General features: G+C 36.1%; 1 long non-coding RNA gene across 1 annotated transcript; it reads right to left on the reverse strand.

Annotated features, from left to right (window-relative positions):
- Positions 1-3,683: 3,683 nt before the first annotated feature.
- LOC140805098 (uncharacterized) lies at positions 3,684-16,153 on the reverse strand. Its single transcript, XR_012112267.1, has 3 exons — positions 15,591-16,153; positions 4,634-4,716; positions 3,684-3,933 (listed from the first exon to the last, which is right to left on the reverse strand). It is a non-coding gene; the product is annotated as an uncharacterized lncRNA (long non-coding RNA).
- Between the last annotated feature and the right edge of the window lie 11,006 nt (positions 16,154-27,159).

The following is a 27,159-nucleotide window of genomic DNA, read 5'->3' on the forward strand; positions in this document are numbered from 1 at the left end:
AATGGGTTCTGAGAAGGTGTCGGCTAGTTGAGGGAGGAAAAGAACAGATTTTAGGTTAATTGAGTTTAGGTGGTTAATTATATAGATAAAATATTATTTAATGGGCCTAAATTGTTTAATTAAAGATTAAAAAGATAATTAAGACCTATAAACTCAAAAGTAAGTTCATTAAGCTCAAACTCACTAACGAAAAATATTTCGAGTTGAAAAGATTTTGAAATGATTAATCGAAACCTTAAAAAGTCTCCCGATTCGATAAAATTTGAGTACCGATAAAAAAATAAAATATTACAGGTAAAAATACCCAAAAATTTCCATTTTTGTAAAATACACAAAAAAAATGTTTTACCTTAATTTATAAAAATAAATCATGTAATAAAATAATTTTCTGAAAATTTCCCGGTCTCCGATCCTCGATCGAACGTGAAACGCAACTTAAAAATCTTAATGCACGAACTTTTAAAATTTCATGAACTAAATTCCATCATGCATTAATTATGCATAAATTACATAAAATAATTAAAACATAATTTAATGAAATAACATGCTAAATTACCACTTCTTAAATAAGTTTTTATTAACTTATCTCAATACTCCATCTCCAGTCCGGCCTCACTGAAATAACTGAAATGCTAAAAATCAACTACTGAACTGAACTAATAAAATAATTAACTTCAAAGAATTGCATTTAAAATAATCATGCAATGAAGTTAAATAAAATTTAAAAATCTAGAATTATGCATGACTTATACGTAGACTGATTTACGGGTTCTACAATCCTTCCCCCCTTAAAAGAAATTTCGTCCTCGAAATTCGCTTATCCTCATTAAACGAAAAATTTAGACTCTTAATTCTAGAATCCTAATAATCCACGCTTCCGCTGCGCTACTCTGATAAAATAAATGTTAATCTGTCTATATGTCTTCTCAATTCTAATTAAATTGTCTACTGAATCCTTGATTGTGAATCGCAACTTAAAATGACTTGGGTGACTTAGTTCTAATCTACTATGACCTCGAATTTGGCTTATCTCGCAATTCCTCAAACTAGAGATGGATGTCCAAACTTACCGCACCTTGCTTTTCTTATGTCAAGCCCGCGATGTTCATCGACTTATTACCTTAGCATTTATGCAGTTCAACTTAAGAAGTCTTGACAACAAAAGTTACTGATCGACTACTATCCTCAGTAATACACTTAAAAATTAAACCCTATCTCACCCCATAATAATATTAGCTTAAGATATTTGAATCGAATCTTTATCTTATGGCACCAAACTTACATAACTTAATTATTTACAAGTACATCCCAAATATAAAATTGTTGTCAACCTTTAATTTCGAGTAAGGGATACGACAAGTATAAAAGTCTATAAGATTTTTAAACAAATAAATTATGGCATCTCATTATAATAATGAGATATGATATACATAATTATTTAAACATATCTAATATTATACACACCATATTATTACCATAAAATTATACAAATACATACATATACCAACGGTCATAAAACGGTAACAAACGGCTATATTTTTCTTTCTCTCTATAAATACCATCTCACAAATACATTCAATCACTCCAACTTTCTCTACTTCTCTAAAACTTATTCTTCATCAAATTATTCGAAGAAAAAGAAGATGACTTTTGCAAATTTATTTTTAATTATTTTAGTTATTATGTTTACGATTCTTGTATTTATCGGAGAATATCCTCCTCAGGTTTTTTCTTTATTTTTATGATTACTCGTAATTGTTGTTTATCCATTACTTTGTATTACAATCTTCATTAATTATTAAAATGCATCGTGATTTGTCGTACCACCATGGCAAACTTTTAGATTTCTTACTCAATAAAAATCTTAATATTCATTGATTGATAACTTATGTTGAACACCACTAATTCCCTTTTGTATTTATTTCACCCTAAATTTCGTATGATCAACTATACCATAAATTTGAAATTCAACCTTATGCAACCCAAATAGTTTTGGATACATAATTCCAACACACATTCACTTATTCCCAAGTTTCTTCGTAACTTACAAAAATTTCTCAAGACAAAATGTCTACCTTAATTCTTACATGCGTCTACCAATTAAACTAACCATCATCGTACTCAATTTTCCTAAAAATTTAAATTCTCCCAAGGTATAATCTTAACTGTTAAGATCATGACTAAAACTTGTGACACATCAAACTTATGTTTCCAAAAATTTCCTAACTCAAGGTTTATTCTTATAACTTAACTAACCGATCAAATTTACCTTAATTCGCGATCACTTTAAATTCTTAATTTGCCACAACATTATTTCACTAACGCTTAAATTTTTATGCCAAAGATTGATTCATCCTACAATGTCCTTGGTTACCATTCATTGTAACATTATAACCCAAATATCTAAATATTTAATATTTCATTCGAGCCTAAATAACCAAAAATTTCTATCATTTAAACCGTTCAATTCTCACTTACTACTAAATAAGTTCTCAAGTTTCTTAAAATTGAAAAATTAAATCTTACTTTCCTCGAATATCGTCCATTTTTTTTTAAATCTCGAAAATTGCACAATTATCCACGAGTCTTCAGTATTCCCAATTTCATTTTATAGATTTCCCGCATCATAAGGTTCAATAGCCTTAAGTTTATTAAACCCAAAATTAATTCCCATAACACGTCTTACATTACTACAAATACTTAAAAGCTCGCAATTACATCCTTAAAATTTTGGAACTTGCACTCTGGCCCTTATAGTTTTCCAAATTTACATTTTGGCCCTACAACTCTTCGAAATTTGCATCATTGTCCCCATAATTCTTTTTTTTTTTTTCATCTTTACCTCATTAAACTTTTAAATTCTCGAACTCAGAATTAAATCCCAAAATATTGTAAATTCAAAAATAGTCCCTTAGAATTTTGTTTTGCACCTAGGTCCTCAAATTATGGGTTATTACAATTGGATCCTTAAAATTCTTACTTTATGCAATTCAATCTTTAAATCCAACTAGATAGAGAATGCATCCGAAATAATTTCTACAATTTTATACTTCCCAAGAATCGTCGTAGTCTTCAAATCATTAATAATTACAGGGAATCCTCAAAATTTAATTCAACTAGCAATCATGACCCATCATTAATTTCTTGTAAATTCTAAAAGTCCCGAAAACATTCATAATCTTTAAGTTTAACTTATAGCCCATAAGTAGAACATCAGTACTACTAACCCAAAAATTAATATAGTCAAATATTTTACGACCTCTCCTAATGCCCAATAGAAAAATTCTTATTTATGTCCGGTGGGGGTGGAGATGCATTTCCCTCCTACCTCTGATACTCACCGTCCTCATGACGGTGTTCATCATCCCTCGCGCGCTAAACAAGGCGTCTAGAAGGCATATTGTTCCATACATAACCCGTACGTAACTAACATGCATAATTCCATAATTTATTTTAACTGAACTCTGAAATACTGAAAATCTGGAAGCATACTGACAAAATAATTCATGCTTTAAATAAAATGCTGAACAAAATGCTGAACTGTAAAACTTACAGACCGAAGACGTGACTTCGTGAGCTTCTCGTGGTCAGTAGTAGTGTAACCCTTTACAAGAACATAGGCTCTGATACCAACTGTGAAGGCCCGAAAATCCTCGCTTTGAAAATTTGCGGAAAATTAAAAATTTTCTTTTTAAAAGAACTTAAACGGCCTCATTCATAAAATCATTGGTGAATCAAGTTCAATGTTTAAAATAAAAGCAGCGGAATAAAATAATTGTTTTCCCACAATAACAATTTAAAAATGTCCAATGACTGATAAAAATTTGGTTGCGGAATAAAATAAACACTGCTACACTGAGGTCCTCGGGTGCCACTACTGCTGGCCCAAGCTGACTCACTGGTCCCCGTCCTCGGCCCTGACCTCATCAGTACCTACAACAATCAAGTCTAGTGAGCCTAAAGACTCAGCATGCATATATCGCAGGTAACGAGTAAAATCTAAAGTAAAATATGCATGGGATAAAATATCATGTCATGAGGTATACTGAAAATAATCTGTACTGATGCTGAAAATAATATGTACTGATGCTGAAAATAATTTGTACTCATGCTGAAAATACTCTGTACTGATGCTGAAAATACTCTGTACTGATGCTGAAAATAATCTGTACTGAGCAATTATAATACGTGCATAACTGAACTGATAATCACAGTAAAAACGTTTGCTCCTTGGAGCCCTGTACTGAAATAACTGGTAAAATTTTCTGTTGAGATTATGTTTTACGCCTGTGGCCATTGCACTAAGCTGAACTGATCGGTAACTGACTACCGGGGAGCCTGAAACTGAGCTGGCGGTCACTGAAGACCCGATGGTACCATCCGTAACTGATAGGTCACTGGCGACCTGATGATACCAACCTGAACTGAGCGGTCACTGGCGACCGTATAAATAATGCTCCCACATAGTGAATGAACCACAAGCCATATCGCATAAATCTCAAAAATGAATATTTTCTATGCACGTAATATAATTAACCAACATAATTAAATATGAACAATTAAAATCATGTACTTGCGATATTTAAAAATACATATATGACTTGATTGAGGTTTAGAAAAAGTATATACATGCCTTGGTTTGTTTTGACAGAAAACAAACGAAATAACGACGCGGCGCGGCGGAGACGGAGTGCTCTTCTCTTTCTCACTTAATTCCTTTAAATTAAGCATGCACCATAGTTATTATAATAGCGTAAAAATCGTAAACGTGATGCATGAACATTAAAAATATTTTGATTTGTGCTCAGGGCGCTGCTAGGACTAAAATCTCACCCCGGGTGCAAAATTACCATTTTACCCCTGGAAACCCGAAAATTACCATTTTGCCCCTGGACGTAAAATTTCACTTCTTTGACATTTTCTTAATTCCATTGACTCTAACATGTCCCAAATAATTATTTAAACCTACGAGAATTTTCTCATATTTTTATTTGGCTTAAATCAATAACTTTTAAATTAATCATTAATTATAACATAATAATGCGCTTTAATCCCGAATTAAATCAAACCTTAACATAAAATTCCCAAATTAAAAACTTAGACTTCTAATAATTATTTGAGCTTAAATATAATTTTCCATAATTTTATTAAGCTTAAATCTAGGCATTTCAATTAATTCCTTAACTAACATTTCGTGCGGCGATTAAATCCCGGATAATTTCAAAACTCATTATTTTGATCCGAAACTTACCAAACTCCTAAAAATATCCCAAAACATATTTATAAGCATTCCTAGATGTAAACTCGAGCTCATTTCATAACTTAACCGAATTGTTTTTTTAAAATTGGACCGGTGTCCCGTTTTAACCCGAATCGACTCGAAACTTAACCGAATTTCTCCCAACTTTTTACCATATCTTAAAAACACTTAAAAGGCCCTAAAACACTGTAAATAGGCTCCCCAAACCCACGGCAAAATTCCAGAACATGCTACACTTCTCGGTCCTCTCTTATTTCAACACCTCAAGCACACCTTTTTCTCACAAACTCACACCTCACGCTAATCCATCGTTCCAGCCATGAACCCACCTACTGTAGGCCTAGACCAAACACCAAGGAACACCCCTGGACAAAGCCACCAGCCCCATGAATTCTCCTAACAGCTAGTAATCAAGAAAACGCATCACACTCCCTACCGAGCCAAATCGTTTCTCCTAAGGTGGATCGCCTGTTCCCTGGTTTTCATCACGGCTCAAGCCATCCTAGACCCTGACTCAGACCCACCAGGGTCTGGTCCAGGTCTGGAGGAGGCCCTCGCACTACTGGTGAAAAGAAAACAAAGAACCGAGCCCCCTTCCCCTCACGCAGCACAATACCCGATCGGCCCTTCACAAAACCCACTGATCTCGACCAAGCCACTGATCTACCCCTCAAGGCAGCCTCTTCCCACCACGTTCAGTCCCTAAACTTACTATGACCGCAGCCCCTTGCACAGATCGAAGGAAGAACGTGAGTGTTGAAGCAAGATTCAATGATCGCATAAAACTAACCAAACTCACATGCACTTGATTAGATCGAGAGTTCATCAACACAAAAATATATGACAGCATGTATATGACGTGTATAATGCATAAAGGATGATACGATGCGTGCCTGATGCGAAAACAAAGTTGTTGGATCTCGGTTTTCTACGCGCCCAAACGCAGCGGAAGTTTAAAATTTTATTTTTATTTTGACAATCAAAATATATTTGGGCGCTCGTATGATTTAAATCAAAACATTCATAGGGCGTTAGAATCGTTATACCTTTGGTGAATAAATCACTGGACACCAACCGATCCGGTATAATAGATCTGGCTCTTGATGAATCCCTACGAACTTTCTTCAAGAAATCCTCCTATCAAGTCCACGACTAGATTGCTTGATCCTCTTCTAATTTGCACTAGAAAAGTAGAAGAGATTTTACGTAGGAGAGAAATAATTGAGAGACGGCTCAAACCCTTTTCTTGAAAAGTTGGCAAAAGAATTTTGGAGAATTTTATTGTGATTGTCGAGAATCACAAATAAGAATTGTGGTTGGTGGCTAGGGTTTTTTTTTTTGTTTGCATTTGTTATTTATAATTAAATTAAACCCTAATTACATAATTAACATTAATGGGCTTGATTTAATTAATTGAACTAGTCCAACTAGTTTAATTAATTTAATCAAAGCCTATTAAAACTTTAATTATTTATTATGTTGGACTTGTACTCCTACAAGCCCATTAAACATAATACCCACCATATTTAATTTATTAATTAATCAACTCAACTTTTGAGCTTAATAAATTAAATACATTATGAATTCAACATTTGAATTTATTATTTAAATTATAAATTCAACTACTTGAATTTACATCACCTCCAAAATTTAATATTTAATAAACCCAACATTTGAGTTTAATAAATTAAATTCTCAAATTTTATAAATTCAACTCCTTGAATTTATTCTCTCAAAATTTAATTATCATAAATTCAACTCCTTGAATTTACTATATAATATAAATTCAACTTTTGAATTTATTCTCTCAACGGGAACAAACAATCCAGTACTTGTGTGACCCTCAATGGTTCAGGGATACAGCTAGCTGTGGGTTCACAACTCCTTGTGATTCAGAATAACATTTATTCTTATTCGGGCTTACCCTAGTTAGCCCCATTCTATTCATCAACACCTTGATCAAGAATGTCAGAACTCATTTCTGATTGAACCCATCGGATCATGGTAAGAGCGTCTAGTAGCATCACCCCATGATCCCCTAGGTATCACTGATAGTGCCTGCAAGAACCAGTCGATTATGATTAACGTACAGTACGGTCCCTTCATCTCATATATCCCGATGAATCTGCAACCATTGGTTCATCGAGGGTTGCATATTAATTCGATAACTATGTGTTACATATAATAGTGGCATCGCGTGTACTATTGGAGAACTCCTTCTCCAACGTACATCTCATACTCTGGCCAGAGATTCCATGCACTATTATTACATCAGATCACATAGGATATCCACACCCGTAGGTGAGCGGTGAATCCCTGACTACAATGCACTGGCTCCTATATGTGTCGCGACTGTACCCAACCTCGCCACCTGATACTCTCCTGGAGCCGGTAAACGAGTCAAAGCACAGCCCTAGCATATAGAGCCTCAGAGTTGTCTCGGGTCATAAGGATTAATGGTGTACAATCATAACCACGGACTTATCCTCTCGATGAATGATAACCACTTGGAAAGTCCGAGGGAGGGTTGTTCGGTATAATCATCATATGACTACCCATCTGTATGTTTGGACATCTCTATGCCCTTACCAAGAAACGCAGTACACAACATTACAGACGCTAGTCTCGAGCTCAAGCGACCTTTATCCCTGTTTTAGGCGGCTGAATCGACTAGGAACGAATTTAGAATATGCAGTGTTTACAAATGAGTTTCAATATCGAATTACGATTCATTTGTATTAAAGCATAATCAAGGACTTTATCTATGCTGCTTGCATGGGTATACAGAAAAAGTATAACGAACCATGAAATAATGAATTATATTAAAATAAAGACTGTTCTTTACAACCGAGTCAATAAAATCCCTAGTCAACAGTTGACTTGCAGGGCATCTACTCTAACAATCTCCCACTTGCCCTAAAGCCAACTACCCATAAACTTTAATCCCATTGCTTCGCGATGCTTCTCAAACAATGGTCCTGGTAAGGGCTTTGTAAGTGGATCAGCAACGTTATCTGCAGAGGGGACTCTTTCAACTGATATGTCTCATCTTCCCACAATCTCCCGTATGATGTGGAACTTCCTCAGTACATGTTTGGATCGCTGATGAGACCTTGGTTCCTTTGCTTGCGCAATGGCACCAGTGTTGTTGCAGTACAACGGGACTGGATCAACTCCATTAGGAATAACGCCCAACTCTTAGACAAAATTCCTCATCCAAACTGCCTCTTTGGATGCATCAGATGCAACAATGTATTCAGCTTCAGTGGTGGAATCCGCAACGGTGTCTTGCTTGGAATATTTCCAAGAGACAGCCGCACCATTTAGCATGAATACAAAACCAAAGGTCGATTTCGAATCATCTACGTCACATTGGAATCTAGATTCAGTGTAGCCTTCCAATTTTAATTCTCCACCCCCATAGACCATGAACAAATTCTTAGTCCTTCTCAAGTACTTAAGAATATCTTTCACGGCTTTCCAACGCATTGGACCAGGGTTTGCCTGATATCTGCTAGTAACACTCAAAGCGTAAGCAACATTAGGACGTGTCGATATCATACCATACATGATACTACCAATAGTTGACGCATATGGAATACGTGTCATCATCTCTATCTCCTCATCAATTTTGGGACACATAGCTTTAGATAGAGTAACACCATGACACATTGGTAAGTATCCTCTCTTGGACTCTTCCATAGAGAATCGTTTCACAAATGGTATCGATATAAGTGACTTGGGTGAGTCCTAGCATCCTCTTTGATCTATCTCTATAGATTTGTATTCTCAATACGTAGGATGCTTCACCCATGTCTTTCATGGAGAATTTACTGGCTAACCATACTTTAGTTGATTGCAGTAATCCTACATCATTCCCAATGAGCAGGATATCATCAACATAAAGTACTAGGAATGTCACTGCACTCCCACTAACTTTCTTGTACACACATGGTTCCTCAGGATTCTTTGCAAAACCAAACTCTTTGATAGTGCTATCAAATCTGAGGTTCCAACTCCTTGATGCCTGCTTGAGACCATATATTGATCTCTGAAGTTTGCATACCTTATGTTCACTTCCTACTGATGTGTATCCCTCGGGTTGAGACATATAAATTTCTTCTTTGATGTCTCCATTGAGGAATGCAGTTTTTACATCCATTTGCCATATCTCATAGTCATACCATGATGCTATGGCTAGTAGTATTCTAATGGACTTAAACATAACAACTGGTGAAAAAGTTTCCTCATAGTCAACTACTTGCCTTTGAGTATAATCTTTTACAACCAGCCTTGCTTTGAAGGTCACTACCTTTCCATCCGCCCCAAGCTTTCTTTTGTAGATCTATTTGTACCCTATGGGAACGATTCCCTCAGGTTGATCCACCAATGTCCAGACTTGGTTTGAATACATAGAGTCCATTTCTGACTGCATGGCTTCAAGCCATTTGGTTGAATCAGTATCAGATATTGCTTCTTTAAAATTCATTGGATCACATCCAACACAAGGCTCATCGTGGCCTTGTTCATGAAGAAGTGTATATCTGGCAGGTGGTCTAATAACCCTATCAGACCTTCTAGGAGCTTGTACTTCAACTACTGGTTCTTGGGAAATGGGTTCAACTTCTATAGTTGAGGGAGTATCTTGAATTTCTTCAAGTTCTATCATCTTGCCTTTTCTATCTAATAGAAATTCCTTTTCCAAAAAGGTGGCATTTCTTGAAACAAACACTTTTGCTTCATTGGGATGACAGAAATAATATCCAACAGAATTCTTTGGATATCCTACAAAGTAGCACAAAGTGGATCTACTATCCAATTTGTCTCCCACTGTCTGCTTCACGTAAGCAGGACATCCCCATATTCTCATGTAAGAATACTTGGGAGTTTTTCCCATCCATATCTCATATGGTGTTTTATCCACTGTTTTAGTATAGACATTATTCAACAACATTGCCGCAGTTTTAAGCGCAAAGCCCCAAAACGATGTAGGCAATTCAGTGAATCTCATCATTGATCGAACCATGTCCAACAAGGTTCGCTTACAATGTTCAGAAACACCGTTCAACTGTGGTGTTGCTGGTGGAGTCCACTGTGAGAATCACATTCTCTTTTAGATAATCCCAAAAAATCAGCACTCAAGTATTCTCCACTTCGATCAGATCGAAATGCCTTAATACTTCTTTCCAGCTGATTTTATACTTCAGATCTGAACTCTTTGAACTTTTCAAATGCTTCAGATTTGTGTTTCATCAAATAAACATACCCATACCTCGAATGGTCATCAGTAAAGGTAACGAAGTAGGTATTGCCCATATTTTGTGCTAACACTTAGCGGGCCACAAATGTCTGTGTGGATCAAATCCAGTAGACTATGCGCACGTTCCACGTTTCCATCGAATGGAGTCTTGGTCAATTTTTCTTTTAGACAGGACTTACAAGTAGGTAGAGAATTTATGTCTGACAAGTCACACATGCTTTCTCCCACTAGCTTGTGCATCCTTCTTTGGGAAATATGACCTAGTCTAGCGTGCCATATTTGTGTGGGATTTGGATCATCTAACTTTCTTTTGTTTGTTGTTGAAATCGTGTTTACTTGGACATTCACTTATCATTTCCAGAACATTTCTGGCACATATAATTTCTTATGTCCGAACTTCTTGCAGTGAAATAAATATGTTCTGACTTATCGGGCTTTGTAGGCCCTTTAAGTGTCCTTCAGAGTTTGCCTCTTATTGGGATTGTTTTTCTTGTGAGGGGCAGAACATTTCTTTCCCTTAGCTTATGGGCTATTTTCGTCCGACGAAAGGCCCATTATAAAAACAACAATTTTCTTATTTTATGGTGATCTCATAAGTCATAAGCATATTGACTAGCACTTCAAGGCTATCAAATATCTTATTAAACTTTAAATTCACCATAACCCTGTCAAATGAGGAAGAGAAAGACAACAAATTGATGTTATCAATTAACTCGTTAGGAATCACATATTCCAAGTCCACCACATTCTCAATAAGCACAGTCATATGTACACTACGCTCATGGGACAAAGCCCCATCTTGCATGCATGTAGTCATGAGCATTTAAAAGTGGTGTGCATCATGTACGAGTTTCACGCACCATGCAACTCTTGCATGTGTATTTGAATGTCATCAGCATTCAACATTTCCTCAAACTGTCCCTACAGTTCATTTGACATAGAAGCGAGCATGTTACACTTTAGCTTGCATACTATGGTCCTACCATCTTGCATGCTCTGTCAGTTCAACAAGACTGACATCAGTGTGTATGCTATTTTCTCTGAATTCAGAACAATTTTCCCAACCAGTCTTGAAAATTAGATTCGATTAGCTTGTTAATAATAAAAATTGATTACGTGACGAAATCGAAAATATACTGATACGGAAACAGAATAATGGTTGCTGATTACTTTAAAATAATTTTAAGATATAAAATATGGATTTTTATTTTATAAATCTCCCTCCCACTATTTTGACATTTCCACCACCCTCTGATGAAAAAGAGAAATCGTATTTCTTTAGTGGGCACGTAGAGTCCAATTAGCCAATTATAATCCCGAATAATATCAGCCAATTATAATTTCTAAAAGGTAGAATCCAATTGCATCCCTATGCAACCTCCGCGTGTTTGCCTCACGTTTAATAAGGACCCAATAATATGACGTCGTTTATTTTCGCGTGTCAAACCAACCCATCAATGTTGAATTTTAGTAGACGGTCGCCATGAGTTCCCCCAATAATATGAGCCGAAGTCATGGGAGTTCCACTCAATTCACATCATATGTCCGGTGGAAGTCACAGCTTTCCGGCGTACAGGCCTCCCCAATAATATGAGCCAGACACTGTCCGCGGGTAGCGATCAACATGCAACCACGGTTGATGGAAGGCAAGGAAAAATTAAACTCTTTTAATTTTTACTTATTCGGTTTGATATAAATTTTGAATCATATTCAAAATGAGGGATTTTAATTTTAAAATTGTCTCATCATTTAATTTAAAAATCGTGTGCCACGAGTTTGTATGTTTGCCGGATTCATGCAACTATATTATCCAATAATATACATACATGCATACTACTATATATCGCATATATCATAATATGACATTCAACAATAAATAAGGATGATCGATCGCCAACACTATTAGATCCATGTGAGCCATACATGGATCTAAGTCCAAACCTAGGTGAATGCAGGGATGCAAATGCAACTATTACAAAAGCTTCCAATATTTTACATGTCTTCATCTTGATCATCGGGCCCACCATCTTCCAGTCTTGATCTCCCACTATTTCTAATGATTACATTTAAATAGCCATGGCACATAAGGGATACATCTCATGGGGTGGGAACGGGCCATAAACCAGACCCACTTTAATAATATCAAATATTAACAAAATGAATAAAACAGTAAAATATCCTAACATACACCTAACACATTGGTCAAGGCTCTCGATCATCCTTCATGCATTTAATATCAAATATTAACATCAATTTAATTAAATGATCAATCATATATCTAATAATTTTATCACTAACCACCTCAATTATTAAAAGATTTAATAAATTAAATAAACTCCTTCATTTAATTTCCAATTAAATCAATAATAATTGATTTCTTGTAAAAACTCATTTTTACCATAAATAATTAAAATCATATTCTAATTATTTATTTTACAAGAAAATTATTAATTTTTCAAAAATTAATTTTCAAAAAGAAAAATTGAATCAATTTCAAAAATATCAATTTTACCCAAAAATTTGAAAAATCAGAAAATTGCACCCTAGGCCCAAACAATTCAGGCCCATCATCCAGCACGCTTCCCGAGACGATCCCGGGCAGCCGCCCGAGCTGCCCGCCCGCTGCCCGAACGTTTCGGGCAGTGGCGGCAGCCCCTGTGCGCGCTGGGCGCACAGGTGCGCGCGGCGCGTGCGGACGTTCCGCACGCCGCTCTAGCGCAGCCGCCGCGCGCTGTGCGGAGCGTCCGCACAGCGCGCCAGCGCGGCCGCCGAGCGCTGTGCGGACGCTCCGCACAGCGCGCCAGCGCGGCCGCCGAGCGCTGTGCGGACGCTCCGCACAGCGCGCGCGGCCGCTGCGCGCCCCCGTGCGCGGCCCTGCGCGCACGGGCTGCCCGGAACAGTTCCGGGCAGAAACGAATTTTTTTTTTTTTTTTTTCCCGAAAATCTGGAAAATAAATTTTCATGGTGCCATAATTTTCTGAAAAATTTTCTTGTGTGGTTAGAAATAAATTATTCAATATCAAAACCATACGATCTAGAAAAACCTTGGCTCTGATACCACTGTTGGATCTCGGTTTTCTACGCGCCCAAACGCAGCGGAAGTTTAAAATTTTATTTTTATTTTGACAATCAAAATATATTTGGGCGCTCGTATGATTTAAATCAAAACATTCATAGGGCGTTAGAATCGTTATACCTTTGGTGAATAAATCACTGGACACCAACCGATCCGGTATAATAGATCTGGCTCTTGATGAATCCCTACGAACTTTCTTCAAGAAATCCTCCTATCAAGTCCACGACTAGATTGCTTGATCCTCTTCTAATTTGCACTAGAAAAGTAGAAGAGATTTTACGTAGGAGAGAAATAATTGAGAGACGGCTCAAACCCTTTTCTTGAAAAGTTGGCAAAAGAATTTTGGAGAATTTTATTGTGATTGTCGAGAATCACAAATAAGAATTGTGGTTGGTGGCTAGGGTTTTTTTTTTTGTTTGCATTTGTTATTTATAATTAAATTAAACCCTAATTACATAATTAACATTAATGGGCTTGATTTAATTAATTGAACTAGTCCAACTAGTTTAATTAATTTAATCAAAGCCTATTAAAACTTTAATTATTTATTATGTTGGACTTGTACTCCTACAAGCCCATTAAACATAATACCCACCATATTTAATTTATTAATTAATCAACTCAACTTTTGAGCTTAATAAATTAAATACATTATGAATTCAACATTTGAATTTATTATTTAAATTATAAATTCAACTACTTGAATTTACATCACCTCCAAAATTTAATATTTAATAAACCCAACATTTGAGTTTAATAAATTAAATTCTCAAATTTTATAAATTCAACTCCTTGAATTTATTCTCTCAAAATTTAATTATCATAAATTCAACTCCTTGAATTTACTATATAATATAAATTCAACTTTTGAATTTATTCTCTCAACGGGAACAAACAATCCAGTACTTGTGTGACCCTCAATGGTTCAGGGATACAGCTAGCCGTGGGTTCACAACTCCTTGTGATTCAGAATAACATTTATTCTTATTCGGGCTTACCCTAGTTAGCCCCATTCTATTCATCAACACCTTGATCAAGAATGTCAGAACTCATTTCTGATTGCATCCATCGGATCATGGTAAGAGCGTCTAGTAGCATCACCCCATGATCCCCTAGGTATCACTGATAGTGCCTGCAAGAACCAGTCGATTATGATTAACGTACAGTACGGTCCCTTCATCTCATATATCCCGATCGAATCTGCAACCATTGGTTCATCGAGGGTTGCATATTAATTCGATAACTATGTGTTACATATAATAGTGGCATCGCGTGTACTATTGGAGAACTCCTTCTCCAACGTACATCTCATACTCTGGCCAGAGATTCCATGCACTATTATTACATCAGATCACATAGGATATCCACACCCGTAGGTGAGCGGTGAATCCCCGACTACAATGCACTGGCTCCTATATGTGTCGCGACTGTACCCAACCTCGCCACCTGATGACTCTCCTGGAGCCGGTAAACGAGTCAAAGCACAGCCCTAGCATATAGAGCCTCAGAGTTGTCTCGGGTCATAAGGACTAATGGTGTACAATCATAACCACGGACTTATCCTCTCGATGAATGATAACCACTTGGAAAGTCCGAGGGAGGGTTGTTCGGTATAATCATCATATGACTACCCATCTGTATGTTTGGACATCTCTATGCCCTTACCAAGAAACGCAGTACACAACATCACAGACGCTAATCTCGAGCTCAAGCGACCTTTATCCCTGTTTTAGGCGGCTGAATCGACTAGGAACGAATTTAGAATATGCAGTGTTTACAAATGAGTTTCAATATCGAATTACGATTCATTTGTATTAAAGCATAATCAAGGACTTTATCTATGCTGCTTGCATGGGTATACAGAAAAAGTATAACGAACCATGAAATAATGAATTATATTAAAATAAAGATTGTTCTTTACAACCGAGTCAATAAAATCCCTAGTCAACAGTTGACTTGCAGGGCATCTACTCTAACAATAGTAACAAACGTGCCTTGGTGATTTGAAGAGCAAGATCAAGACAATGGAACCCGGATGAACTTTTCTTGCCAACACAAGCCAACGCCGAAGCTTTCAGCTGTTGGGTGATGAAACCGATGGCTTATACATGACATAACACACATTTATCCTACATATGGCGTGAATCATACAAGGAGGAGAATACTTGCGTGTCTTATAATGGGTGAAGCTCAAGAACAATTCAAAACCAGTAGTTGCAAATAATGGCACCTATGGGCCTCTAGTTGAATGATGAAAGGGATGGAATTAATGGGTTCTGAGAAGGTGTCGGCTAGTTGAGGGAGGAAAAGAACAGATTTTAGGTTAATTGAGTTTAGGTGGTTAATTATATAGATAAAATATTATTTAATGGGCCTAAATTGTTTAATTAAAGATTAAAAAGATAATTAAGACCTATAAACTCAAAAGTAAGTTCATTAAGCTCAAACTCACTAACGAAAAATATTTCGAGTTGAAAAGATTTTGAAATGATTAATCGAAACCTTAAAAAGTCTCCCGATTCGATAAAATTTGAGTACCGATAAAAAAATAAAATATTACAGGTAAAAATACCCAAAAATTTCCATTTTTGTAAAATACACAAAAAAAATGTTTTACCTTAATTTATAAAAATAAATCATGTAATAAAATAATTTTCTGAAAATTTCCCGGTCTCCGATCCTCGATCGAACGTGAAACGCAACTTAAAAATCTTAATGCACGAACTTTTAAAATTTCATGAACTAAATTCCATCATGCATTAATTATGCATAAATTACATAAAATAATTAAAACATAATTTAATGAAATAACATGCTAAATTACCACTTCTTAAATAAGTTTTTATTAACTTATCTCAATACTCCATCTCCAGTCCGGCCTCACTGAAATAACTGAAATGCTAAAAATCAACTACTGAACTGAACTAATAAAATAATTAACTTCAAAGAATTGCATTTAAAATAATCATGCAATGAAGTTAAATAAAATTTAAAAATCTAGAATTATGCATGACTTATACGTAGACTGATTTACGGGTTCTACACATGCTGTAAAAATGAGAGGGCCGAAAGTGGGGAGGGGCTGTTCTTGAGTTTTATTGTAAAACCGATTCACCATGGACCAAGCCACCAAAAGAGCAACTTAGTCACATCCTAGACATGCTAGGGAAGTGATCTAACCATGGCTATAGGCCTTTTGGGCAGCCATGATCAGAAACTTTTCCCTTGACATAAAAACAGAATTTTTCGAAGACTCAAGTGGCAAGAATGGAAAGTTGCTGTCATTTTCGGTTTCCATGATGCATGGGGCTGAACTAATGGATCAACATGGTCCTAAACCATCCTAGAATATGTCTAGATGTCGCCTTGGGAGCTTGGAACCGAACCAAATCATGAAACCATCAAAACACAAGAAAACGTGAAGAGCATCATGAGGGCCGAAAATATGCACCTTCTATTTTCTGAAAATTGTTTGATATATTTCGGTTTTTGCATGAAATTATGATCATGAAACATAAAAATAATGATAGTAGGACTTGATTGAAGATTCAAGGAAGAATATATGCATGCCTGGTTTCGTTTGAAAGAAAAACGAAAGAATGAGACGATCCGGCGCGGAGGAGGTGGAGCGCTTTCTTATCTTGCTTCTTGCTCGATTTTTCTCTCTTGTTTCTAGCTATGAGGGTCACAATTTTTCTACTCTAAATGTTCTGAATTTCGTTCATGGGGGGTGGAGAATGATGATTAGGAGGGTGAGGGGAAGATCCACTAATAAAGGGATTCAAGGGCAAGACTAAGTCTACATCTCATTTAAATTTTGAAGGGGGGGAGCATGGCCGATTTTCTCATCTAGACTAGGTTAGGATATGCTCTAATATTAATTAATTAAGGTTGATCAATAATTAAAAAGTTTTCATGCTAAACTTTAACAAAGAATGGGTCAAAGGGTGAGTTGGCAAGGAAATTGATTACTCATCTAAGGTGGCCGAAAATTCACAATAAAATGAAGGGAAATTGTTGTTTAGTTACTAAATTTATAACCCTTAAAAGCATCACCTATCCTTTAAATAATTTAGTGAACTAAACCCTTGATTAAGGAACTTAAATGAATTTATTTTCTACTCACCTCAAGTAACTAAATAATTCCTTATACTTCCTTAATAACTTAAATGAACTTACTTGCTACCTAAAATAAATTCTGGAAATGTTTTCTGAATCTTAAATTTTTATCTCTAAACTTAAACTCCAGTCCGGTCTCACTGAATTAATTGAAATGATAAAAATCAAATTACTGCATAAAATAATCAACTTAAGGAAAAATCATTTAAATATTCATGAAAAAACTCAATTTAATTTAAAATACTAGAATTATGCATGGCTTATACGCAGTCCAATTTACGGGTTCTACACCTCTACTACTCAACCTGGTTTTTTCAGTGATTCGGGGATTGCTGACTTTGGTTCGTTTGGTCAGCAGGATTTTCAAACTCCGTCTTGGTCGAACATACAAAGTTTTAAAAATTTTCTTGATGTTGGTCCTCAGCATCTTGTGAATGACATTTTACCACAGAGGAATGTTAACTCACCTATCACTTTTTCAGGTTATTCGAATGAGGAAAATCTTGAAGATGTAGGATTGCGTAGAGGGACGAGAAGACGCAATCTACCTGATTATGGAACTGGTAGCCATTTGTATCATTGTAATTATGACGATGAGTCTTCAATTTAATTGTAACTATAACATTTCTATCGTTTTACCGTTTCCATTGTTGCATCGTCTAAATTGTATTATTTCTACAATATAGTGATCATAAACGAAAGATAAGATGAACAAAATCAGAAGTGCCGAATAAAAACAAAGATACACAATTAGACAAAGCTGAAATCAAACATATAAACAAACACTTCTAAAAGTTTTAACATTTACACATCTCAACACAAGAAAATACACAAGCGAAAGATAAGATGAAAAAAACATAAGCACTCGTTGATCACGGGTCATCCTCGTCATTTTCTGGTGGTGGAACTCCCGATGCATTCCCTTGCTGCTGATAGTCATACTGAAAATGGAACGGAAGAATGAACGACGAAGGTGGAGGGATGGTCCCTGGGCCAACACCCCTGTGGATTGGCATTTTGCGCATCATGGACTCGACATAGGCGAAATGTTGATTGAAGTTCGAGTTGACTTGTTCCTGATGGGCCATGAAGGCAAAAGTCTCATCTACTTTCTCGTTTTGGGACTGTCTGTGGGGCTGTGGGCGACGCGGGGCGGTGCACGATCCACCTGTATCTCCCTCACGAGTCGTGAAGTCTAACTGTCGTTTCGCGTATTGCCGCTGCAAGTCCTGTCGGCAAATGGGCTTCATTGGTTGCAGCCACTCCTCATCAACACGGAACACAACCCTTGCCCTCGCACAAATGGACTTCATCGATGTTGTCTCTCTCTAACTACCGGTGTCCATCTCGTTTCTCAATCGATTTGTTCCATCCCTACCAACTCTTCTTCTTTCAAGTCTAACCGAGTTGTGGTGCAACTCGAAAGTTGGAAGATCCCAGTATCGGTCATCTTCAAGAGGTTGAAATCTGCCCTCGTACGTTGCTAAGTACTCGGTATGTTATACCATGGTTGCACAAGTGTCGTCGAATGTAAGGAGTGACACTTAGCGGTGCAAATAGCATGGGAACATGGGATGCCAAAAATCGTCCGTTTACCACATGAACAATCACTCGTTGATTACTCGACCACTTGCATATATTGGCCACGACTTAGTCTTCCAACAGTTGCAACCGAAGTAGTTTCTCACGTAGATCATATTTGGCAACACGATGTTCACTAGGCTTTCTCGCCCATTTCTCATACTTCCAACACGCATAATCTGACCACAGCTGATTTTCCTAAACCATACGACCACCTCTTGTCACACGTTCAATGAAATATTGTACGCACCTCAGAAGTGTCAAGTGTACTATGGCAGATATAGGAAGTCTACGAGCACCATTCAACACACTATTTAAACACTCCGACATATTGGTTGTCATCACCCCACGATGCCAACCACCATCATGAGCCAAACTGCATTTCTCTTTTGCAATTCCATCCAAATATATGTGCCCCAAAATGTTATTTTGCTCGATTGCCTCCATTGTTGCTTCAAACATACAAATTTGATTTTGTGTTCCTCCCGCCCAGCATAAATCTTTCAAATGCACGTCTTTGAATTTAGCATTAAATTTTTAATACACATGTCTCAAACAAAAATGATGGACACCATAAGGAGATTGAAAATATGTTAGATCTTCAGCTGCTCGTACGATTCCTTATGCCTATCGGAAATAAAACACACACCATTTTCACCACGAACAACATGTCTTCCTAGGTTCTCAAAAAACCATTTCCAAGAATTTAAGGTTTCATCATCCACAATAGCAAATGCTAGCGGTAGAACCTGATTGTTCGCATCCAGAGTGACAACGATAAAAAATTTGTGCTTGTATTTGGTATACAAGTGTGTACCATCGACACTAATTATTTTTCGACAATGTCGAAACCCATCAATACATGGCCTGAATGTCCAGAAAAGATAGTTCAGTGTCTTACTCATTTCAGTGTTGGCTCTGAGATGCTTCCACTCGAAAACTGTTACTGGATTATATTTGGACAAAGCACACATATATATTGGAAGTAATTGAACAGAGCTCTCCCATTTAACATAAGCAATTTCCATAGCACGTTTCAAACTTCGCCATGCCTTGGTGTACGAGATTTGATATCCATATTTATCTTTCACATTTTGGATGATATACTTAATCTCGTATGAAGGACCACAACGAACAACTCCCAATAGCATATGTGCCACCATATCACTGTTCAAATTCTTATGTTCTATACCAACAGAGGTAGATATAGATGTGTGAGACCCGCCATATTTTGTTATTTTCCAATAACTTGTCTTCGCCTTCAAAGAAGACGAAGTCCCCGTCGACAAATGACAGTAGAAGAATTATTTTTGCAACGTAACTTCCACAAACTGCGTGTGCTATCCATGACACGGTACTCACACCTTACCACTTGACTGTATAATCCTTCACATATGCAATAAGATCATTCTTATCTTTAAATAACATATTAACGCATAATTCACCTCTATCTGGATTGTAATAACTTGTTTGCACTCCAGAAGATACATCGACAGAATCAGGAGGCTCTTCACCAAAAAATTTATTGAAAAATGATGGCTACAAGAAAAAAAGCGAAAGACAACGATTTTTAACCTTTGTCGTAGGTCAAAAAAACAGTTGTTAAAACCCCTGTTGTTAAATGGTGCGCTCAAAGACAACGGTGAGAAACCGTTGTCGTAGACATCAAAGACAACGGTGAAAAACTGTTGTCGTAGGTTTTGTAAAACCGTTGTTAAAGGCACTGTGATTAAAAGGGTGCGCTCAAAGACAACGGTGAAAAACCGTTGTCGTTGCAATGAAAAACCGTTGTAAAACAAAATTTTGCGACGATTTTTCTAAGCAACTCCGTCGCTAATAGCGACGGTTTTGGTTGTCCGTCGCTACGTAGCGACGGTTTTTATTATTTTCCGTCGCTATTATTTTTCGTAAAAGAAAAAAAAATAACGGTTATAATTTTATAAACCTAACAAAAAAACTAACAATCTTGCTAAATTAATATATTTATAATCTTTAACTTAAAATTGAAGTTTAAGGAAAATCGTGGAAGAAAAAAGAATTTGAAAAGTGAAACTGACTAAGGAAATGACTTAGGTGTGCGAAGAAAATGACTAACGACGCGGATATTTAGAGACAGAGTGCGACGGTATCTGAATAAACCGTCGCAATGAGCGACTACTGGAATAGAACTGTGGCTATTTGCGTCGGCTATCTACACTGTCGCTGATTTAAACAACCGTCGCATACACTAACTTAGCGACGGTTTTTTCGTCGCTAATTTAAAACGTCAAGAATTTAAAAATGCGACGGTTTTAGAAACGTCGCTAAATGAAATCGGCGAAGGTGTGCTATAAACCTTCGCTAATGTTAGCGACGAACAGGCGTGAACTATCGCTAAATTTAGCGATGGGTTCTTTAAAACCGTCACTAAATATTAACCGATTTTTTTTAAAAAAATTGAAACTACGACAATGTTTTTTCAAAAACCGTTGTCTTTAACCAAATAAAACAATAAGAAACGACTACATTTTAAAAAACCGTTGTCGTAGTTAAAAAACCATCTGAAAGACAACGGTTTACGCAAACCGTTGTCTTTGACCCTTGACAGAATCGTATATAGACAACGGTTTTTGAAAAAACGTTATTGTAGCCCAAAAAAACCATCCAAAAGACAACGGTTTTTAAAAACCGTTGTTGTAGCCTAAAAAAACCGCTCATAGACAACGGTTGTTAAAGCCGTTATTGTAGCCCAAAAAAAAACTCTTAGACAACAGTTTTTAAAAACCCTTGTTGTAACCCCAAAAAAAAAGCGCTCATAGACAACGGTTTTTCAAAAACCGTTGTCTTTTATGTGTCTACGACAACGGTTTTTAAACCGTTGTCTATAAGCGGGGCTTTTTAGGCTACGACAACGGTTTTTGTTAAAATTGTTGTTAAAAGAAAAAAGACAACGGTTTTCATAAAAACTGTTGTCATATGAGTGTTGTTGATTGAAAATTTTCTTATAGTGGCATCTAAAAAGTGTGTGAAAGAAATGGTACGGTCTGCCTCTGTAATGTGTCACGAGGTTGTTGTCGAGATGATGTCCCCTCATCAGGATTTGTAAAAGTATTCACTTCATCATCATCATTCACTTGTTCCTCTTCAGACTCACTATATGACATATTGGGTTCAGAATCAGTCCTCCAAATATCATCATTAGTGGCCAGATCCGGACAAAGAGCACTCGTATCTAATGTTGGATTCGGCCAATATGGAGAATGATTTTGTTCCGACGAGACATTGATATATTGATCCCAAGACCCACTTACATCATCGAAATTTATATTACCGAGTCCTTCAGTAACCTGTGGAATATAAGATTCTTGATCCTGGAAACCACCTTATGTAGAAGTACCAGGTTGGTTATTGAAACCTGAATCAAATGCATGTGGAACGTAGGATTCAAGATCATCAAATCCAACATGATGCTCAATTGAATTTGCCTCCACGTATATATGCAACATATGAATATTGTCACATTGCATTATAAACTGTAAAGCATCATCATCAACGAGATTGACTTGAATTTCATGCCAAGATGATCTCTCCATGAATTAATATTTTGTTGACAACTTCAGAGAAAAATTCGTTTGATCAATACCTAACATTTTATGCACAACTTCAACCAACCTCAACAAATTAATATATCGTAAAACTCGAATCAGTCTAACAAATGGATTGATATATTCACCGATCCATTATCGATAACTACATGACCACCAAAATATAAAAGTACATCGATGTTAGATATTTTGCCAATGAAATTTGAGAGAAAAATTAAGAGGAAATAGATAACTCATTCGTCGAAGTTATGATCAATTATATAGACGAAGTATGTTGAAGACTATTTAGATTTCAATTATTGAACTTCACGTGAAAATTCAGAACTTCAGAATTCACGTGAAAGCTTCGGGAAATGAATGGATAGTAATGAAGCAAAAAAAGAGAAAGACAAGAAAAGTATGAAAATAGAATATAATATACAGAGTCCGTGCTTACAAAGCACGGACTCTGGCACACGTGGATCGTCCACGTTGGAGCGTCCGCGCTTTGTAAGCATGGATGCATCCACGTTGGAGCGTCCTTGCTTCGTAAGTGTGGACGCCGTAAGCACGGACCATGCTCCACGTGAGCATGGTCTGTGCTTCATAAGCACGTATTGCCGTAAAAGTGAAAATATTATTTTTGAAAAAAAATTAAAAATTAAATTATTTATAAATAAAACCCTAGGATATTTTACTATTTTATTCTTTTTATTAATATCTGATATTATTAAAGTAGGCCTGGTTTATGATTTGTTCTTACCCCATTAGATGTATCCCGTTTGTATCATGACTATTTAAATATAATTATTATAAATAGTGAGAGATCAAGACTGGAAGATGGTGGGCCCGATGCACAAGATGAAGACATGTAAAATATTGAAAGATCTTGTAATAAGCTGGATCCATGTCTGGCTCACATGGACCTAATAGTGTTGGTGATCGACCATCGTTGTTAATTTTATTGTTGAATGTCATATTATGTTATATGAGATATATGCATGTATGCATATTATTAAATAATATAGTTGCATTAATCAGACAAACATACAAAATCGCGGCACATGATTTAAAAAGAAAATGATGAGACCATTTTAAAAATTAAAATATCTCATTTTGAATAAGATTCAAAATTTATATCAAACCGCAAAAGTAAAAATTAAAAAAGAGTTTAATTTATTCTTGTCTTCCATCAACCGTGGTTGCATGTTGAACGCTACCCGCGGATAGTGTTTGGCTCATATATTGGGGAGGTCTAGACGCCAGAAAGCTATGACTTCAACTGGACATATGATGTGAATTGAGTGGAACTCCCATGACATCGGCTCATATTATTAGGGAAACTCGTGGATTCTACCTTTTACAAATTATAATTGACGGATATTAATCAGGATTATAATTATCTAATTGGACTCTACGTGCCCACTAAGGAAATATGATTTCTCTTTTTTATCATAGGGTGGTGAAAATATCAAAATAGTGGGAGGAAAATTTATAAAGAAAAATCCATAATTTTTTTTAAAATAATTTTAAAATAATCAACAACCACTATTCTGTTTTTGTATCAGTATATTTTCGATTTCGTCATGCAATCCATTTCTGTTATTAACAAGCTAACTGAACACTAATTTTCAAGATTGGCTGAGAAAATTGTTCTAAATTCGGAGAAAATAGCATACACAATATGTTAGTCTTGCTGAACTGACAAAGCATGCAAGATGGTAGGACCATAGGATGCACGCTAAAGTGTAATATGCTTGCTTCTATGTCAAAACTGTAGAGACAGTTTGAGGAAATGATGAATGACGCTGACATTCGAATAACACATGCAAGAGTTGCATGGTGCATGAAACTCGTACAATGATGCACACTACTTTCAAGGAGCTCATGACCACAGGCATGCAAGATGGGGCTCTGGCCATGAGCGTGGTGTACATATGACTGGACTTATTGAGAATGTGGTGGGCATAGAATATGTGATTCCTAATTAGTTACTTGATAACGTCAATTTGTTGTCTTTATCTTCCTCATTTGACGGAGTTTATGGTGAACTTCAATTTGAATAAGATTGATGATAGCCTTGAAATGTTAGTCAATATGCTTATGACTTATGAAACCACCATAAAATAGGAAAATGTTATTTCCTAGTAGGGCTTCTTGTCAGGAACGAAAAATGACCTACAAGGTAAGGGAAAGAAATGTTCTGCCCCTCACAAGTAAAACAAACCCAATAAGAAGCAAACTCAAAAGGACTCTTAAAGAGCCCACAAAATCCGATAAGTTAGAACATATTTATTTCACTGCAAGAAGAATGGACATAAGAAATTATCTGGATCAGAAATATTTTGGAACTGAAAAGTGAATGTCCAAGTAAATAAGATTTCAACAACAAACAAAAGAAAAATAGAAGATCCAAATCCCATACAAATATAGCACGCTAGACAATGTCATATCTCCCAAAGAAGGATGCACAAGCTAGTGGGAGAAGGCATGTTTGATTTGTCAGACATAAATTCTCTACCTACTTGTGAGTCATGTCTAAAAATAAAAATGACCAAGACTCCGATCAATGGAAACATGGAACGTGCGCATGGTCTACTGGATTTTATCCACACATGCGTTTGTGGCCCGATAAGTGTTAAAACAAAATATGGACAATCCTACTTCATTACATTTACTGATGACCATTCGAGGTATGTGTATGTTTATTTGATGAAACACAAATCTGAAGCATTTGAAAGGTTCAAAGAATTCAGATCTGAAGTAGAAAACTATCTAGAAAGGAGTATGAAGACACTTTGATCTGATCTACGTGGAGAATAGTTGAGTGTTGAACTTTTGGAATATGAAAAAGAGAATGAGATTCTCTCACAGTGGACTCCACCGGCAACACCAAATTTGAATGGTGTTTCTGAGCGTTGTAATCGAACCTTGATGAACATGGTTCGATCCATGATAGGATCCACTAAATTTCCAACATCGTTTTTGGGATTTGCGCTTGAAACTGGAGCAATGTTGTTGAATAATGTCCATATAAAGGTAGTGGATAAAATACCATATGAGATATGGACGAGAAAAATTCCAAAATATTCTTACCTGAGAATATGTGGATGTCTTGCTTACGTGAAACAGATAGTGGAAGACAAATTGGATAGTAGATCCACTTGTTGCTACTTTGTAGGATATCCAAAGAATTATGTTGGATATTATTTTTATCACCCAATGAAGCAAAAATGTTTGTTTCAAGAAATGTCAAATTTCTAGAAAGGGAATTTATATTTGATAAAAAATGCAAAATGATAGAATTTGAAGAAATTCAAAACACTCCATCAACTGTAGAAGTTGAACCTAATCCTCAACAACACTAGTTGAAGTTGTAACGCACCAAAAATTTTAAGATCCACGCGAACCACATGCATATAAATTATTAAATTCTTTGTGTATTTCAATTAAATGTTTTAGTTGCATTAATTAATTATGTTGTGCATATTGACATGTTTAAAATATATTTTTCTACATAGTTGCATTAAAATGTATTTTTAGAGGTTATTCGAGTTGCGATCGAGGAACGGAGATCGAGAGCTGAAAAATAGAAAATATTTTTATTATATAATTGTTTTTAATCATTTAAAATATGGGTGATGCTTTTTATTATTTTTGAAAATAAGGGGTTTATAGGTGATTTTATACGCCGAGACGTAAATTTTATCGGTGTTGGTTTTTCATAAAAAAATGAACGTTTTGGCAACCCGGATAATAAATTCATAAACTTATTTAAGCAAAGTTATTTTTGAATTTTTTATTAAGCTCTAATGGGCTTAACTTACATACTTAGTGGGCCTAAGACTTATTAGTAGCTTAATTAAGTATTTAATATAGAAAACTCACCCCATACCCCACCATATGCACGCCCACTTACCCAACAAATCTTAAACCCTCCAAAACTCTCCCCCACAAGCAAGGTACACGGCACACATACCATCATAATTTGAGGAAAAGTTTCTAAGGTATTGCAAAAGAAAATCGAGCCATCGTCTTCGTGTCGTCGTTCTTCAATCGTCAACGATTTTTTGTGCGTTAAATATGCAAAGGCACGCCATATTCTCCTTTTACTCATCATCACACCCTATTAAGATTTTATGCATGAAAGATTGAAAAAAAGTGACACTTTTGTTCTAGTTTCATTTTTTGCATATAACATGAAATTTCAAGTAGGATTTTTTATCCAAATTATGTTGTTTATGTGCATAAAGGGGCTGCCATGATTAGGAAGTGATATGGCATTTTTTACACAAATTTA

Source organism: Primulina eburnea, chromosome 11 (genome assembly GCF_022965805.1).
Source record: "Primulina eburnea isolate SZY01 chromosome 11, ASM2296580v1, whole genome shotgun sequence".
NCBI lineage: Eukaryota > Viridiplantae > Streptophyta > Magnoliopsida > Lamiales > Gesneriaceae > Primulina > Primulina eburnea.